The sequence below is a fragment of the Myxocyprinus asiaticus genome, chromosome 17 (genome assembly GCF_019703515.2).
Source record: "Myxocyprinus asiaticus isolate MX2 ecotype Aquarium Trade chromosome 17, UBuf_Myxa_2, whole genome shotgun sequence".
Classification (NCBI taxonomy): Eukaryota; Metazoa; Chordata; class Actinopteri; order Cypriniformes; family Catostomidae; genus Myxocyprinus; species Myxocyprinus asiaticus.
Window position 1 is genome coordinate 10,166,274 of NC_059360.1, and position 18,525 is coordinate 10,184,798.

The window sequence follows — 18,525 nt, forward strand, 5'->3', positions numbered from 1 at the left end:
CTAATAATCAAACCCGCTCCTAAATGTATCACACTACATTTACTGGAGCCCCATATGAGGTTTTAATGAGTTAGATTCAATTAATTAATTTAAATATTAATTAATAACTAAAGAAATAATTACCGATTTTTTTCTGATAGTAACTCTGATCTAAACAACCAGTAAAGCCCTACAATGGCTTGATTTGTGCTCTGACATGTACTGTTAACTGTGGGACCTTATATAGACAGGTGTGTGCCTTTCCAAATCATGTCCAATCAACTGAATTTACCACAGGTGGACTCCAAACAAGTTGTAGAAACATCTCAAGGATGATCAGTGGAAACAGGATGCACCTGAGCTCAATTTTGAGTGTCATGGCAAAGGCTGTGAATACTTATGTACATGTGATTTGTTTTCGTTTTTTATTTTTAATAAATTTACAAAGATTTCAAACAAACTTCTTTCACATTGTCATTATGGGGTATGGTTTGTAGAATTTTGAGGAAAATAATTAATTTAATCCATTTTGGAATAAGGCTGTAACATAACAAAATGTGGAAAAAGTAAAGCGCTGTGAATACTTTCCGGATGCACTGTATATCTTTTGTGCACATTGTGTGATTTTGATGAAAATTCAGCTGCATGTTTGGTAATAGGGGCTGATCACATGGATTAAACTATTATGGGTCACGGTCATAGCGCCACCTACTGGCAGCAGGAAGTATGGAACTTTTAACAGCCATCTTATGTTAACATGAATTGCTTCAAAATTCTTTAGAATAATGTCAAGACACTGCTGATGTAAATTTGTAAAGGGATATTTGATATCTTAAATACTGCTGCCATGGCAACACATTATTTGTTATTATTCCTTTCTTCCTATTTTTGTGTGTTTTTGAGGCACTTGGCATGCTTAAAATTTCATGAAATTTTGCACACACATCAGAGTCATTGGCCATTAGGTCTGGGCAAAAGTTCACGCATAGGCATGTGGGGGGGGGCTCTGTAGTGCCCCCTTTAAAATGGGCATGTAAGACGGCATCTGTACCACCCCCATTTTCACCTACAGTCACCAAAATTAGTAAATATATAAATCTCATCATGCCTGATAACTTTCATAATTATAGTCATTATGTCCACCCAACAGGAAGTTGGCCATTTTGGATGTTCTGAAAATTGCAGGCTCTGAAATTTTAAATACACCTCCTAGGGGATTCATGGGACTGTCACCATATTCAGACAATATTATGTCAAGACATTGAAGATGCTAAATTGTGAACAGATTTTTTTATATATCGAAAGTTGTTGCCATGGTGAGGCATTAAAATAACTGCAAAAAAATGGGAAACAGGAAGAGATCAAAATTGAGATGTATGTTTAGTCTTGGGGGCTAATCACATGGATGTGACTATTTTGGGTCATGGTCATAGCACCACCACCTGGAAGCTTGAAGTGTAGCTCTTACAACAATCTTTAAAATAGTCCTCTTACATTTACCCAAATTGCCTCAAAATTGTTTAGAATAATGCATTGTTTTCCGAAAGCCACAGGGTGGAAATGGACCCATGGTGCTTGGGCCCGTCATCGCTGCTTGCAGCTATATTTGTCTATGTATTCCATTTTAAGAGTGTAGTCCATCCTTTGGCCTGAGGTCAGTAAGTTTCACTATAGTTCTACTGTAAGCTCTTGGCAGATTAATTTCTGGTGGAATCTATCTTAATTCCAAGTTTCAGGCAGTGTTCAGTGAAGTATCCCATGTCTGACGGTTGATGTCGGCATCAGTTCATTCTCTGTGAAGTCTATCATAGAAGACTGAAGTGAAATCTGGCTGGCACAGGCTGCAGTTAGTCATTATCACTCAGCAACACGTACTATTTGGAGTCGGATATCAGGCAGGACCAGAGCTGGATCTGGCAGTCTCTGGTAACCTCAGGATATGTATCCCAAGGTTAACTGTGTTACAGTGATAGTTAATATTAATCAGTATGAAGTTAAATTAATCAATAATAATAATAAAGACTATTATTGTAATTATTTAACTAATAGGTAAAAAAGTTCTTTAGGCTATTTATGCCAAGCAACAGAGCAACTTGGTGCATTAAAAGAATGTTTCAAGTTCTATTCACTAGCATCTCTGGGATGGGATGCGACGTAACATGACATCAAGGGCATAGGTTTGGTTTGAAAGTTGGTATGGACATATTACAAGGAGGATAAAATTCAAAATGTTGGTTTAAAGAAAATGTGAGAATGTCAGTCTGGTAATAGGCAAAATAACATTATTTCCTCATATAGGTAAAAAGTAACATTTCCCATTTTTCTGGCCCACCACAATAAATATTAGTCTGTTATTTGTTTATTTTTGAAGAATAAACAAGTTTAGAACTGACCACTAAGGCTGCATGATATTGAGGAAAAATGCCAAATGTGAAAAACTTGTTGGATTATATGACAATGATATGTGATGCTATTAACCTAGATTATGGTGTCAAAATCAAATTCTTAATAATTTAAAATAATTTAAATGTTTTAATAATTTAAACATGAATTATGATACTGAGGAACTTTAATAGTCATTAAAATGAAAATAAAAACAAAGTATAAAGTCAAAGTATTTTCTATATGGTAAAATTACCCATATGTTGGTAGGGACATTTCTGATTTTCTAGAAGTTGGTAGGGACATGTCCATACCATCCTTACCTAAATCTATGCCAATGCATGACATAGATCATGTCAAAAATGGTTTATAGCTGGCTTATATAGAGCACAACAGTTGGGTTCCTGGATGTAAAAATACTTTTTTTTTCCATATGCAAATACATTTTAAACAATAAATTATTAACTTTTAAGACAGACCAGTCATGAGCTCTGAGCTGTTAACCAATGCTATATGCTTTGTTGAAGCCATCAGTCTTAGAAATCGTGTTTAATAGCAGAATTGATGGTGAAAAACTACACCACCCATAACCCTGAAGCAAAGTGCTCCACCAATCAAGAGGATTGGGGCCAGCAAAGTAAGCTCTACAGCAGTGTGAAAAATCGGACACGACACCGGAACTATCGGTTTTATATATTTTTATTTTTTTTTTACATTCACCATTTTAAAACACTTAAAGAATAAAAGTGATCCCTAATTTGCTATCAAGGATGATTGCTTTACGGTGGATGATGCTCCACTGATGATGCTATTGCTTTCACTCTACATACTGCTCTCTCCCACCTGGACATAAGGAACACATATGTGAGAATGCTGTTTGTGGACTACAGTTCAGCATTCAACACCATAGTGCCCTCTTAGCTTTACGTTAAGCTCCGGGCTCTGGGCTTGAACAGCTTGCTGTGCAGCTGGATCATGGACTTCCCGTCAGGCAGACGCCAGGTGGTCAGAATGGGCAGCAACATCTCTACTCCACTGACCCTCAACACTGGAGCGCCGCAGGGCTGAATTCTCAGCCCACTTCTGTACTCTCTCTACACCCATGGCTGCGTGACCACACACAGCTCCAACGTCATCGTCAAGTTTGCAGATGATACAACTGTGGAAGGCCTGATCACAAATGACGTCGAGAAGGCCTACAGAGAGGAAGTGCGTTCCCTAACACGCTGGTAACAGGAGAACAACGTCTCTCTCAACGTCAACAAGACCAAGGAGCTTGTGGTGGACTACAGTAGACTGGACAAAGAACACAGCCCCATCACTATCGATGGAGCACCGGTGGAGAGGGTCTGCAGCTTCAAATTCCTTGGAGTCCCCATCTCTGACGACTTCACATGGTCCGTCCATACAAAGGCAGCAGTGGAGAAGGCGCACCAGCGGCTCTTCTTCCTTAGAGTCACAGCATCCTCAGATCGTTCTACATGTGAACTGTGGAGAGCATTCTGACTGGCTGCATCACTGTCTGGTATGGGAACAGTACTGCTCTCAACCGCAAAGCTCTGCAGAGGGTAGTACGAACATCCCAGCACATCATGGGAGGTGAGCTTCCCTCCCTCCAGGACATCTATACCAGGTGATGTGTAAGGAAAGCATGGAGGATAATCACAGACTCCAGCCATCCAAGCCATGGACTGCTCTCACTGCTACCATCTGGCAGATGGTAACGCAGCATCAGAGCCCACACCAGCAGGCTGTGGGACAGCTTTTTCCCTCAGGCCATCAGACTGATGAACTGCTAACAATACCATACCCTAGGACCTTAACACTAAATTCACTGGATTTCACTGGACTCAATATGTATATAAAGTGTATATCACATCTATCATTATTAATATATACCCCTTCATGCACATCTGAGAATTAATGGCAACACAATAGTATATGCCACACATCACTGCACATTATGTATACTATGTATACTGTACTTAATTCAATTCAGTGCAATTGTCTCTAACTGTTTAGTTTGTATATTGTGTAATGTGTATTGTGTAACATGCAAACTGTGTAAACATTTGTGTATTGTTATTCTGTATATTGCTAATTTTCATTCTGTATTGTTATTCTGTACACTGTTATTTTGTTATTTTGTACATTTTTATATTTGTATTCTGTACATTGTCATATTGTTATTCTGTACATTGTTATTCTGTTGAGTGTACTTATACTTATTGTATTTAAATGTATGGCTGCAATGTCTGGACCACGCACATAAGCTTTTCACACATCATTTCACTTGTGTAATGGTGTAGTGACAATAAAAGTGAGTTGAGTTAACGTTTAATCTGATCAAACGCAAAGACTAATCACATAGGTTAAGTAAGGGCACAGATAATCCGAATAAACGCAGTACAAGCTGATCCGTCGAAATCGGGCATTCTTTGTCTGAGCGCAGTCAACACCGATCCGTCTAGTCCCACAAAGACTAATTATGAAGGTTTAGTGAACGCACAGATAATGCGTAAACCCGGACGCCCCGGCATGCGCCATTGACGGAGAACACAGAGCCGTCTGTGCATTATTGGGATCCGGATAAGCTTCTCGGAGTTGTCCCTGCAACTCACCATGTCCGTTCTGACTCGTTTGTGCCATCTACAGATTTACACAGGTTCCATGCAGCTCCAGAGAGCTTGTGATCATCGTCGTTGCATGACCGGTGCATGCTTCCTCTGCTCTGCGCTCCTCTCAGCATAGAAATCAAGCCTCAATCTGTCCACTTTCCTTCGGGTATATCTGAATATCTGCTTAGTTTGCAAACGGAACTACAATTGCTTTAATGGATTCTCAGCAAACAAAATGGAGAAACAGACAACAAATGAAACACGGGAATAAACGGGTGGCGTTCGGAGAGGAATAACAATTTAAAACAAATCTGGGATGTTTATTGCCTGATCTAAAGGTGTGTGTGGTCGTTTCGGCTCAACTTGGTGGAGATTGTTAGAACTCCGGTTTCAGCGCAAGTCGGCGTGCAAAAGAATGCACCTGGTTCTGTTTTTCTGCTTCTCTTTACATTAAACAAGAAGACATGTTCTTGAAACGGTCGAAGCTTTAGGAACATCTGTGAGAATAAAGTGGAATCAAAGCGAATGGATACGTTTACAATGAATAAGGTAGGTGAAAGGCTTGAGCACCTCTCAATCAGAAAAAAAAATAAAAATAAAGAAAGAAAATTAATGCAACATTGCTAAGACATCGACGCAGAATTACCATGAAAGCAGTGTTGTTTTGTATAGCAGTTAAGCATTCATTTAATTGCAGTTATACAGAAACTATGCCTTTGACATGCCAGGTTATGTATCGCCATCAGTCCTTTGTATGGAATTCACGCAGATTTTAAGATGTTTGTAATAAGAAGAGTTGAGTGTACTAAAACATATAATGTGTCCATTGCTGGTCCTCGATAAACGTCAGCGCCCCTATACTGACATTATAAACGTGTAGTTGTTTTTTATTTTATTTTTTTATTTTTATTTTTATTTTTATTTTTTATTTTATTTAATTTTTTTTCACAAGGTGGCCATTAAATATCATAATATAATTGTAGTATATAATATATCATAGATCATTATAATCTTGGCACAATACACCACACTAGTAGCCTACATACTGGAATGGGGAGACTGGACAGAAGCTGTATGATGATCAGTACCATGGACAGCACCCGAATCGAGCTGTACTTGTGTTGCCCGTAGTGTTCCAATAGATCGCACTTGAAGGGGAAAATTGTTTAATAATACCTTAATTAAACTCTCTGGCAGATGTCAAGGATGATTGGTAGGCACAAAGACGGCAGCAGCCTTCACATTCATGGCCAGCTCATGCAGTGTGTTAATGTGTGAGGAACAGATTCATTAGATGCACAAGCTTCAGCACAAAGCCAGTTTGATTAGGACTTGCGTGTACTGGCAACTCTAATAAGCCCAATTCCCCGCCCCACCCAAACCCCTTCTTGTCTACCTGCTCCCAACCTTTCCAAATATAACTGAGAACAATGGCTGAAATGTACTTAATTAATAAATCAAGCCACAATGGCAATCTATAATATAAGATTTAAATACATTTCATAGCAAATGTTTAAAAAAAATTCAACTATAGCCCTCATCTAAATAGTCTGTGTGGATAGGGCATAAATGTCTTAAGATTACACTGTCAAATGGGAACCATAAGGTCAGGAAAGTGATGGTAGTATAGACCAATGGTCAAATTTTAAAGCCACCTCACCTCTCAAACAATCACTTCCAATTGACCTGACATAAACCTGCTTAGCTTAGTCTTAGCCACTTAAAAGGCTCTTTTGCCATTCCAGTGTTCTGGACAGATGGTTTGCCTCTTTTCACAGGCTGCCTGAGCATAGAAAGTCTCGTGTACTTGTCCCTCCTCAGCTGGTATCAGTGTAAGATTGTTGACACAAATTTCCCATGATGTCATCATCATTTATATGCCAGTCTGCTCTGAACTGTACAGCGTCTTTTGTATTCCCTAAATATAATAAATGCAATCTTATTGTATTGAGTTAATGTTATAGAGAAAGATGCAAATGCTGAGTATTTAACACTGGTTTCCATTTCACAGTCATTTTTTGGAGAATATACAGTATGTTTACTGTGAAGACTTAGCATTGAGGTCACTATGTTTGATTAAACGTTTTAGACCATGAACCATTAAGTGTACTACTTAACCTAGGGAACAGGCATTATCTACACTAAGTGTTGGTAAAATCTGTCTGTTCTCAAACAATAGATATTATGCAAGCTTAGAAAGAACCCTCCAGACTAAGGTAAAAAAAAATAAAAAAATAATATATATATATATATATATAGCATTTTTATTACTATAAAAATGCTACACAGAACTCTTGACATCCTGACTGCCATCTATTCAGTCATAGGAACGACATGGCCAGGAGTGCTTGCAGCTTAATCTCTGTGCCTGGCAGTAAAATACTTATACTGTCTTAGCCCTTAAGGTATTAGGAACATTTCCATAATGAACTTACAGTTAAAGCCTCTCACCCACTGGACCCAATTTGCAGAGCCCTCTTTGAAGCACCCTGGACCTTGGTCTGGTGTGAGCACTATGGCAATGTTTGAAGATATCTTTGCAGGACGCTTAGTTGTTGTTTGTTTGTTGTTGTTGAGTTGGCACTGCACTAAAACTACTGTCCTATGTGTAGGCTATCCAGTGTCTTGAAATAGTAGGTCTGTGCATTGCATTATAAAGATCAGTTGCCTAGGAGTTTAACTCTAAATTGAGGGTAACCCTAGAGCACGGTTTGGCAAACCCTCACACTTTGAACCAAGAACCCCTTTCATGACCCCAAAATGTTCATACTGATTTGATGATATTATTCAAAAGTACACAGTCCTTATCTTTTTAACAGGTTTCTATATAGTTTTTGCTTCAAATTCAATGTTGTAATGTTGTAATTCATTTCCTGTAAAGACTGAAAGTCTATGCTGATTAGTATGAATAATAATAATCAAAATTGGGGTGTTAAGGGGCCAGTCTTAAATTGCTTTGTGACATTCACTAAGAATATGCATTCCTCTGCTGTCTTATTATTAAACTAATGTGTCATGACCAAGTCTGCCTTAGGTGGTAAGAGATCATGACCACCAGAGCTGATAAGATTTTCTCGGTTCTCCCAGTGTATAAGGTCAGATAGTAAGACATTATGATCTTTTTTATAGCTACTGAGACTGAAGAAAAGGCAGTGTGTGTGTGGTGTATGTGTATGTCTAGATATATGCATGTCTGCAGGAGTACTGGGCAGGCCCATTTCCCGATCAAACTCTCTGAGGGTGCTTCTGAATTCAGTGAGGAAGCTCTAGTCTAGTAGTTAAAGTGAAGATGCAAAAAAGCACCAATGTTATTCAGTTGATGGTGCTTTTACGTAATAAAAAAATAATGTAATAACTTTAACAAATGCATTACTTAGGACTCATTGACTGATGTTTGAAAATCCTCCCAGACATTCCTGGATTGCACAGAATATAACATCCGCTTGCACAGCTTTCATTCCATAATAAATTGAAGCAAAACTCTAGCCCATTATTGTCAACACCAAACAAAACTTATTGTAAATGATCATAATTCTCTTGCTGCACATTTTAAAGTGGTGCTGCAGACAGACTGTAAGATTTCTAATAATTTTGGGTCTGATAAATGAAAGCCTAGGGTAAACATGCCAATGAATTGAAGGTCCTCAGCAATTTCAATATAAATGAAAAGAAGTGGTTCTCAGCTGGTGGGAAACAACCCACATATGGGTCGCAGGTCTGTCCTGATAGGGTTAAAGACAGCAGGGAATAAACAAGGCAAAATGTAAATAATAAAATGCAACTAACCATATAAATATGCATAGATAGTATAGCAAAATAAATAGGTTTATCAAAAGAAGAAAATGCAACCATATGTTTTGTTACTGACATCAAAATTCACAAATTAATCTGTCACTTGGTAAGCACTAGCCAAATTAGGCAGATGCCAACATGGACAGGTTGAATGACATGCCCTCATCCTCGAAAACCATGAACAAATATGTGCAAGTGAAAAAGAATATACGACCCAGACTAAATTAAAAACCAATATTGCAACTAGGTTAAACATGGTTTGTGCTGTCCACAATGTGTTTTTACAGCTTCAGTGAATTACAGCTTCATTTTCTGTTACAGCATAATTTTCTGTAAAGCTGCTTTGAAACGATGCGTGTTGTCAAAAGCACTATACAAATAAAAGTGACAGCACTATACAAATAAAAATGACTTGATGTGTTTTGTGATGATAAATTATTAGCTACCGAGAGCACGAAACCATCAAAATTCAAGAGACATTTAGAAACCCAAATTATACATTTTCCTATTCAGCCTATGTCGAGTTAATAATTTGCAAATGCATATTGTTGGGCTAGTGCAGTTTGTGGTAATATTAATACATTTCAGTGTTTGATTTAAGAAAACTTTCTGTAACTTTGTACATTATATCCAGACAGAACACGTACATCTCCGAGATGTCTATTTTTAGATCTTTTCCCCTGGAAAGCATCACAATCTAGTTACATCTGCTAAACATCTTAAAAAGATCTGGTTTACAAACATTTTACAAACATTCTAAATCATAAATGTCTCCAAGACTGCTGAATGTCTTATTGACATCCGATACATTCTTACAAATAACGTAAAAAATATGTTTTCCAGACATTCCACACATCAAATAGACGTCTGGGTGATATACGTGTGCTATCAGGGTGTTGGGTCTCCACTTGATGTCCAATTTAAAATCTGGGTCCTGAAGCAAAGCCAGTTAAGAATCACTTAACTAAAGTGTCTGATCTAGATCGTGGTGCTATATTGGATCCAGTGTGGTAATGGTGGCCCTCAGCATAACCCATATACTATGGTTGTTTCTGTCCATTAAAAAGATTGTGATCACATCCTTTTCAAGGAAACTATCCCTGTACTGGCTGATCTTGGGTCAGACTTGGTGATTTAATGATAAAGGCAATGATGAAGAAGTGGCTTGTGAGAGCTGATTTCTGACAAAGGCAGAAAGTAACTGGAGCAATGGCACCTCAGGGACAGTGAATCGAGAGGAGCTGGGCCATGCCCTGCAGCCACACACTGAATTAGAGACCCCTCCAGGGACTCAGGGGAGCGGTTCTCATCCACCGTGAAATATAAGAACATCAGTACTTCTACCCATGATCTAAGGTGCCCAAAGAGCTGAAGCCTTTGTGCTTAGTTTAGGAATGCAATAGAGTCAGGTTTTATAACCTTAATTTATTTTATCCACTACCATTAAAAGGGCTCTAGGCACATGCTATTTGCATACATAGTGCAAGGATCGTGCAACATTGTGTCGTTTAGCATAAATAGTATGTGAGCGTGTAGAGATAAATATGGGTATTGTGTGTTTTGGTTAATTGTATGTAAACAGCATGCATTATTGTCCTATGTTTGCTTGGCTTAAACATACTGTAATATTGTGGAAGCTATTTTGAAATTGTAGCTTGCCAAGCTAAAAGCTGCACATAATTTAAAGTAGTTAAACTACAGCAGAGCTTCCCAATGCTACATGTTAACGTGTGACAGAGAAGACACTCTAGGAGAAAGTGTTATTGCCAACACAGTCTCATCACAATTTGTAATAATTCGTGCAACATGGCAAAATCGGTTAATATTGTGTAACTTTTATGCACATACCAACCAATCACAATTTCAAATTGATAATGACAATACATGCATACAGTTTTTGCTAACATCCTATCCAACACTTTATTTTAATAAAGGAAACATTTATGAACAAATTTTGTTAATCATTATGTAATAAAAATACGAGACCTCGTCTCGTTCCAAACTGTCATGTTTTCTTTCTTTCATGGTACACAAAAGTGATTTTCCTCTTAAAATCATGGTTAAGGTTAGGTTTAGGTTTGGGGTTTGGGTTAGGGGTTAAAGGAATGTTCTGGGTCCAATACAAGTTAAGCTCAATGGACAGCATTTGTGGCACAAATTAGTTTAGACTCGTCCCTCCTTTTTTAAAAAAAAAAAAAAAAAAAAAAAAAAACAAGCTGGGTTTCAGTGAGGCACTTACAATGGAAATGAATGGGGTCAATGAAAGTGAATGTGGCCAATATTTGGATGGTTTAAACACAGAAATGTGAAGCTTATAATTTTTAAAAAGCACTTACATTAATTGTTCTTTTAAAACTTGTGTATTATTTGAGCTGTAAAATTTTAAAGTAAAATTTTCATTTTTTCAGTCGTTTTAGGGTTTGTTGACATTACATCATCGTGGTAACGAAGTTGTAAAATTGGCTATAACTTTACACAGAAAGGTTAGTAAGTGATTTTATCACACTAAAATCATTTTTACATGCATATCCTTTATGTCTTGTGGCAATACTTTTAAAACAGTGAGTATTTTAATGTTCAAAAACTGGCCCCATTCACTTCCATTATAAGTGCCTCACTGGAACCAAGATTTTTGGGATAAGTCAAAATATTTTTTTGTGGTAATCAATATTATGCCACAAATGATGTCAAATGAGCTCAACTTGTATTGAACCCGAACATTCCTTTAAACTTATAATAAATCATCTTTTAATACATTTACTTTTAGCTATAGTAGTCTGGCTACTTTCCAACACTACTTACAAATATGCTAACTGTGCATTTTTACACCTTACTGAAAAAAAAAAAAATGGTTCAGCTAAAATCCAGTCCTTAACACTTACAATGAAAGCAATCTTTTAACCTAATCTAGCAATTCAAAGGATATTTTATAGTACAACTACCTGAATATAAGGTGAGCAAATCTGGGTCTTTGTTCAGTGTAGTGAATTATTTTGTATGTAGCATTAATGTAGCACAGAAGAATCTACCAAACAGTGTATCCCAAATCAGTCGATAATGGTTTTTCATTCTTACAGCACGAATAGCCAACAACCGCTCTGTGCCAATAACCTTTGCATGCAGCTATGGGAAGCCCTATTCCCCTCTTAATATTCCCTGTGGGCTCCTTGTATACTCATGCTTGAGTTAATAATGTCTAGAGCAGCCAGTGTACTGCAATACTGGCAGGGTTTTACAAAAAAATTTGAACTGAAAACTGAATGTTTAGACAGGACATGTTGTTTTATCATAATGTCTTGGGCAGTTGGCTCTGGCCACATATAATGTATATAGATATGTTTTTGGTCTGTGTATTAGGGCTGCAGTATGCGTGGTTAAGACCTGGACACTGGCTTTCTCATACCACTTGTTCAAATGGATTAGAGGAAGAAGGGAGGTCTGCAGACTCTTAGGAAAGTGTTAAAACAGTTTCGCTCCACAGACCAAAAATGGAGAACTACTTGTACAGCGGTGAGGCGATAACATTCAGGCTCAGCTGGGGACATGGATCTGTGAGGCTGTAATTTAGAATGGATCCAAGGCTTATCTGTTGGCAACCTGATGTTGGAGAAAGGGGAAGAAACACAGGAAAGACGAAAAAACTCTAGGGATGAGTCACTCTGAGAGGGAAACACAGCTAACAGCACACTCACACACACTCAGACACATAAGCTTTGCTCCAAAACCTAGTGAGCTGCCTTGCTGTCTACTGCATTCAGGGGAAGCTGCCTTCTAATTGGAATGAAACCTTATAAGCAGGCCCAGATCTGCAGAATTGTTTTTTAATGTTCTGTGCGGAGTTGGGAGAAAAATGTATGGATTTGAATATGGCATTTATTGTGGCAGATGAGTTGATAAGACAATACAAAAAGTGGCTTTAAAAGGCAATATATTGTTTATTTCCATTTTATTGAACATTAGCCTATCATTGGCATACTGTCCACAGCAATCAATTTTGCAAGTGAATTTGTAATATATATATATATATATATATATATATATATATATATATATATATATATATATATTACAATTATTTAATTTTTTCACATAGCTCATGTCTGGGATAGGCTTTTCTATGAAGGATGCATATGAAACTGATTTTGGTCAAAATGTAGTATCTTTGAAGGCAGCATAAGGTTGCTGCCTACCTTCTGTAACCTTCACATCCAGAGTGCACATATGATGCCTTAAAGTTCTGTCAAGGTAGGCAGCTTACCAGGTCTTGGAACAGAGTGTAATGCTCTCACATAGACATAAAGACAAATCTTTTAAATTCCCTGCTAAAAAGGCCATCTTAAACCAGCCTAAGAGGGTTTTCTGGTCTTATCTAGTTTAGCTGGCCTCCCAGCTGGTCTGCAGCCTGGCCAAACTAGTTTTCAGCTGGTTTAGCTGTTCAGCTATCTGGTCTTCTAGCCTTACCAGTTGACATGTGCTTAAAATGTTTTTAAATCCATCAAACTAGACAAGTCTGACCAGTTGAAAACAGCCTGTTGCTTAGCTAAGACTAGCAAACCAGCTTAGACTGGTTTACACTGTGTGTGTTTTTTTGTTTTTGTTTTTTTTTTTTTTTCAGCAGGGTTTTCAGCTATTGTGTTAACTTCCTGCTGGTGCAGGTAAGGTAAGCGGTCAATGAAGTATGGCAGCGGAAAGGGGGTGGGAGACACAGACAGAAGCATTTTCATTCATTTTTATGTCAAATGCCTCTGGGTGTTGTTTGCTCTGAAAAACACTGAGGGCATGAGATCCTCTGTTCTGCATTCGGAGCCTTGGTAAAGCAAACCAGCTCTCTAGAGAACAGGGTCTGTCATCGTCCTCCAAGATTGAGATGAACTCCGTTGAGTAAGTGGGTGTACTGATTAACTCTTTATAAGCGTATGGTCAGGTGGGTGTAGCTTTTGAGGAATCCGTAATGCCACTAGTAAAACAGCTGTCTTAAAGTCTCCAGAGTGGGCCCAGAGCTCCTTAAGAACAACATGATCTGAATGTATTTTGGTAGAACAATTTGGGTTATGTGGACTGTACAAGGATACATTGCTGGGAGGCATAGTAGGGGAGAAATACTGCCATGCACAGCATTAAAATTTATCCTAATACTCTGCCTAGGACCAGAACCATAAACTTAACTCTATCCTTATAAGGCCAAAATCCCCTATATAAGGGATATAAGGGGAATCTTCAGTAAGGTGAGCCTTTCTGTCCAGTGGGAATATTTTAAAGAAAAACAATCATTCCAGTTATAAAAGACTATAATAGCTTTAAAATTGTAGTGTGTCTCTTTAATTAACTTTTCTCTTTTTGGAGGCAGTGAAATGTTAGAATTTTCCTATTCTGGGCTTGTCCCCTACCAATTCTCCTCTAAAATAAATATACAGTATAAAAAGTGTATAAATTAGGGAAATTCTACTTTTCCCTAAGAATTTTTAAATAATGTGGTTTTCATGTGTAGCCTACAATTTGCATTTTTGTATATACAACAAAGAATCACTGTCCCCAATACTGCTGTCATTACCATCACAGCAAGTATATAAGAGAACAACAGTTTTTTCAAGAGTTTTATTTGAATTTTGATGGAAATGAAAATGGGCAGGGGAGCAAATCTTTACCAGTGCAACAGAGTGACAGCTTAAATAATGTCATATTATGATTTTGACAAACTGATCTGGAAGTATAGTTATATTAGGTGTTATTACCAAACTGATCAGTATTGGACAATTTTAATTGACAAAAGATCTATTTTTTTCTTCTATAAGTTCAAAATTAATTGACCAAAAACCGAAGAAAAAAAAATTGCCATTACCATCACACATCATTATCATCATACACAATCTAAAAAATTCTTACTACCACATTTTAAGGGCCATGGTCAGATCTTTAATCAGGACATGTGATAAATGTTTAAAAATACTGCAGATGAAACAGTTTGAACTTTCATTTTCCAAAATGCCCCACATTTAACAATCACTCCAAAATATTCCAAATGCATAAGCACCATTCATTATTTTTTATTTATTTTTTTCATTTGAGAATGCAGCACTTTTAAGGCTCTGCAGTCATTTAATATCACTTTTTTATATAGGGATGGCACTATTGATCCACTCTGAAGCTGAACAGACAATGTGAAAGATCAATATGCCTAAGAAACTCGGTTTTTGGTTTACTGTCATAGTGACCAACATTTCAGTGTTTTGTGGCGTGGAGAGCTGTTAATCAAGGAAATGGGAGGGATGAGGGACATTGAAACAAGTCATACAAATAAATTGATCTGACAAGGGTGTAATTTGCAGTTATTGTGCTTGTGCTACTGTTCCACCCACTAAACAAATTGTGAAAGACCATTAAAGTCACAAGTAGGGATGGGAATCTTAAGGAATTTAACGATTCCGGTTCCGATTCCTCTTAACGATTCCGTTTCCTTAACAGTTCCAGTAACGATTCCAGTAATTATTTTAGTAGGCCTACTTTTTTTTTTTTTTTTTTTTAAGAATTATTTGGAAATGAGAAAAGTAATTATTTTTGTATTTAATACCATCTGCTATCAGTTACTAAATGATGAGATTATTTCAGATTGCTACAGAGCATATTTAACAAATCAGAAATAAATTTAATACAATTCTTGTAAAAGGTGTGTTTGCAGACTTTTCAGAGACATAATTACAATCCAATAATAGATCCTAACTAAATTTTAAATAAATCTAAACCAACAAGAAATGTGATGGCATATTTAATTAATTAATTTATTCTTTTATAAAATTCCACTTATTACAACAACTCTCATGTATCTGTAATTATACATCGTCATAAAAACAACCAGTCAGTTACTGCACTGCTTGATTTAATAGAGACACAGGTCATCATTAAATAAACAGTAACAGTTCCAGAGACAGTTTAGACTGTTATTTAGCCTAATGTTGTACTACAGGCTTGTGAGATTTCAACAGTTCTTATTTACTTTTGAGTTGGACATTCACAACTTGCACATCAGTATAAGTTTACTTGTATACTGGACTAATGGAAGCACTAAATGTTTCACACTGTAGATAAAAAATTTAAAAAATGGCTCATTAGAATGATTCTTTCGGGAATCGAACTATACCAGGAGCGCCATAGTTTTGGCTGTAGATTCAAAAGAACCAGCTCCTTTGAATAATTATTTCAGGAATCGAACTATACTGGAGGCAATACATTGGTAGAGCTGTGTGTTATACGCTGTACGGTCAGTAGATGGCAGCGATGCTGCAGAGATGTTCAGGACGGTGTTTCCGTTGGCGGAAAATTGCATGCAGGAGAACCGTTAATGGAACCGAAAGTTACGAAGATCATACGATTCCAGTATTTTTTAAAGTATGGAACCGGTTCTGAACAAGAACCGGTTCTTGGTTCCCAACCCTACACTGAAGTGTCTTGACGAGCACTGTTCGGTTAGCTGTTTTGATGTATTTCCTACTGAAACAGGAATTGGGGGCGTGACATGTTGAACGATTCATCCTGTTTTTAAAAATAGCCAATAGGCTTTAGTTTACAGACACACACACACACACACACACACACACACACACACACACACATACACACACTCACACACCTTTTCACTGTGCTGCTCATGTTAGAGTTGCTTCAACGACACGAGGGTGAGTAAAATATGACAGAATTTTAATTTTTGAGTGAACTATTCCTTTTATAAAACTTAACTTGACAAATAAAATGTTACATGCCACACCCTTGACAGAAGACCAATGACATATTCTAAAAGACTTGTGTAATTGCACAAGTATATCATGGTTGTATAATACACTTTAAGAAGACAACACTGATTAATAAATTAGTGTTATGATTTAACAAAGGCTTAACAAGAATTACTTGTTAATGTATACTTTAGAGTAGCTCATTTATCAGGGCTGTGTGCAACAAACTAAAAGTGAGTACATTTCCTTCAGTCATTTCAGATTAATTGGGTAAGAAAACTAGGTATGTAAGTTGATCAGGCAAATACACACGTTTGTCCTTATGCTATGTGTGTGTGTACGTGTGTTTGTGTGTGTTTTTAGCTGTGTTTACTGCATGCTTGTGCCATATGGCCATTGCTGATTAGCACAAGGGGTCATTAAAGCAATGATTTTTAGAGCAAATAATGACGTCATGGTGGTGCTGAGGTCTGCTAACATACACACACATTTGATTTCTATCATGGTGGGGACTATCCATTGACTTTTTTTTTTTTTTTTTTTTTTTTTATACTGTCTTTCACTTTAAGACATTATTTAGACTTATGTTGTTTAATTATAATTACTACAGTCTAACCTAAGCCATAACCTAACCATACCAATAAAAAACATTTTTTTCTTGATTAAAAAAAAAAAAGATTTCCAATTGATGATATCACCAAAGGGAGGTTTTTTTAGATTTAGCTCACTTTTGAGGACAAGTTTATCTAGAGCCAAGTAACCCACACACAATTAAAACCCATGTAAACATCTCTCACTCTCTTGACACTGTTAGTCACAAACAGGGCAGGCATGTAACAACAAAGCCAAGGCTTCAGCAGTCTCTCACACAAGCAGACAAACAGATGCACACTTACCCAATCATACACACACTGGATAAGTCGCAGGAGTCAGCACTTCTGTATTCGACTACCATCTAGCATGTGTCTCATCTAAAAAATTGCAATTTTTCACCTGCATGCTCCACATCTACCCGTCTGAACGCAGTGTGTGCCCTGTTGGGATGTCAATCATTGCACAGTGATGGCAAACAAGCTCATGGACATGAGTGCCACACCAATGATTGCATCGGCGCCTACATGACTGATCGATCTAGTTGGACAAAGTTCTTATACAATTCTTATACAAAGTTCTTATTTTTGCAATTCTGTTTGGTGCCACTAGTGGCACAGAAATTACTTAAAGGTGCTGTAAGCGATTACAGCTGCTCTACTTCCATGAGACTGAATCGTTGAATTAGCCATGCCCCCTCTTTCAAAACCCTGCACTCCAAAGATAACAAATGAGCTTTATATTGACCGACATTGTGCAGAAATTGTTGTTTAAAACAACAGCAGCAAAAGAGCGCCCTCAACAGACAACTGTTATGAACAACATGGCTTAAAAATGGCATTAACCCTCAATAATTCACTGCAACTACAATACTATGAGAACACACAAAATGATTGACAGGTCGAAAGCGTCATTGTCAGCGGCATGCGGACACATTTTATTTGCTGTTTACAAGGTCTAGTGCTGTCACAGAGACAGGTGAGATATCTTACAACACATTTCATTAATTTCTTTGAGGGAGTAGGACAATTTTTTTGCATAATTTACAGTACCTTTAAAGTAACATTGTAAATATTGCAAAGATTTTAGTCCACTTTTTTATTGGACATCATGTTTCCTAAAGACCGTCATTAGGATAGTTTTGGAATCCTTCTTTATAAGAGCTCTAAGACAGATGTTTTAACTGCTTTGCTGAGGTTGATTCACTTCCATGAATAAATTCAAACTGTTGGTTTCAATGAATTGATTTAAAACTGTGATTCATTGGTGTCACCAATTAAACATGTTCATAAAGTCTCTGTGTGGCATTTTCAAATATTAAAATGTTTAAGTAAATGATAGGTAAATATTGCGGTTTATTACTATTTATATAGTGGTGCATATAGGTCTACATGAAAATGTATATGATACTTCCTTGAGTTCATTTAGTGAAAATCAGT

The 18,525-nt window shown here is 37.1% G+C and overlaps 1 protein-coding gene across 1 annotated transcript in view; it reads left to right on the forward strand.

Moving 5' to 3' along the window:
• The first annotated feature begins 5,062 nt into the window (after window positions 1–5,062).
• The window catches only part of LOC127455202 (leucine-rich repeat and fibronectin type-III domain-containing protein 2-like), a 319,069-nt gene continuing 305,606 nt past the window's right edge, over window positions 5,063–18,525 (forward strand). The window contains exon 1 of the mRNA XM_051722894.1: window positions 5,063–5,528. The gene's annotated coding sequence lies outside the window, so the exon portion shown is untranslated. The remainder of the gene's footprint in view (window positions 5,529–18,525) is intronic.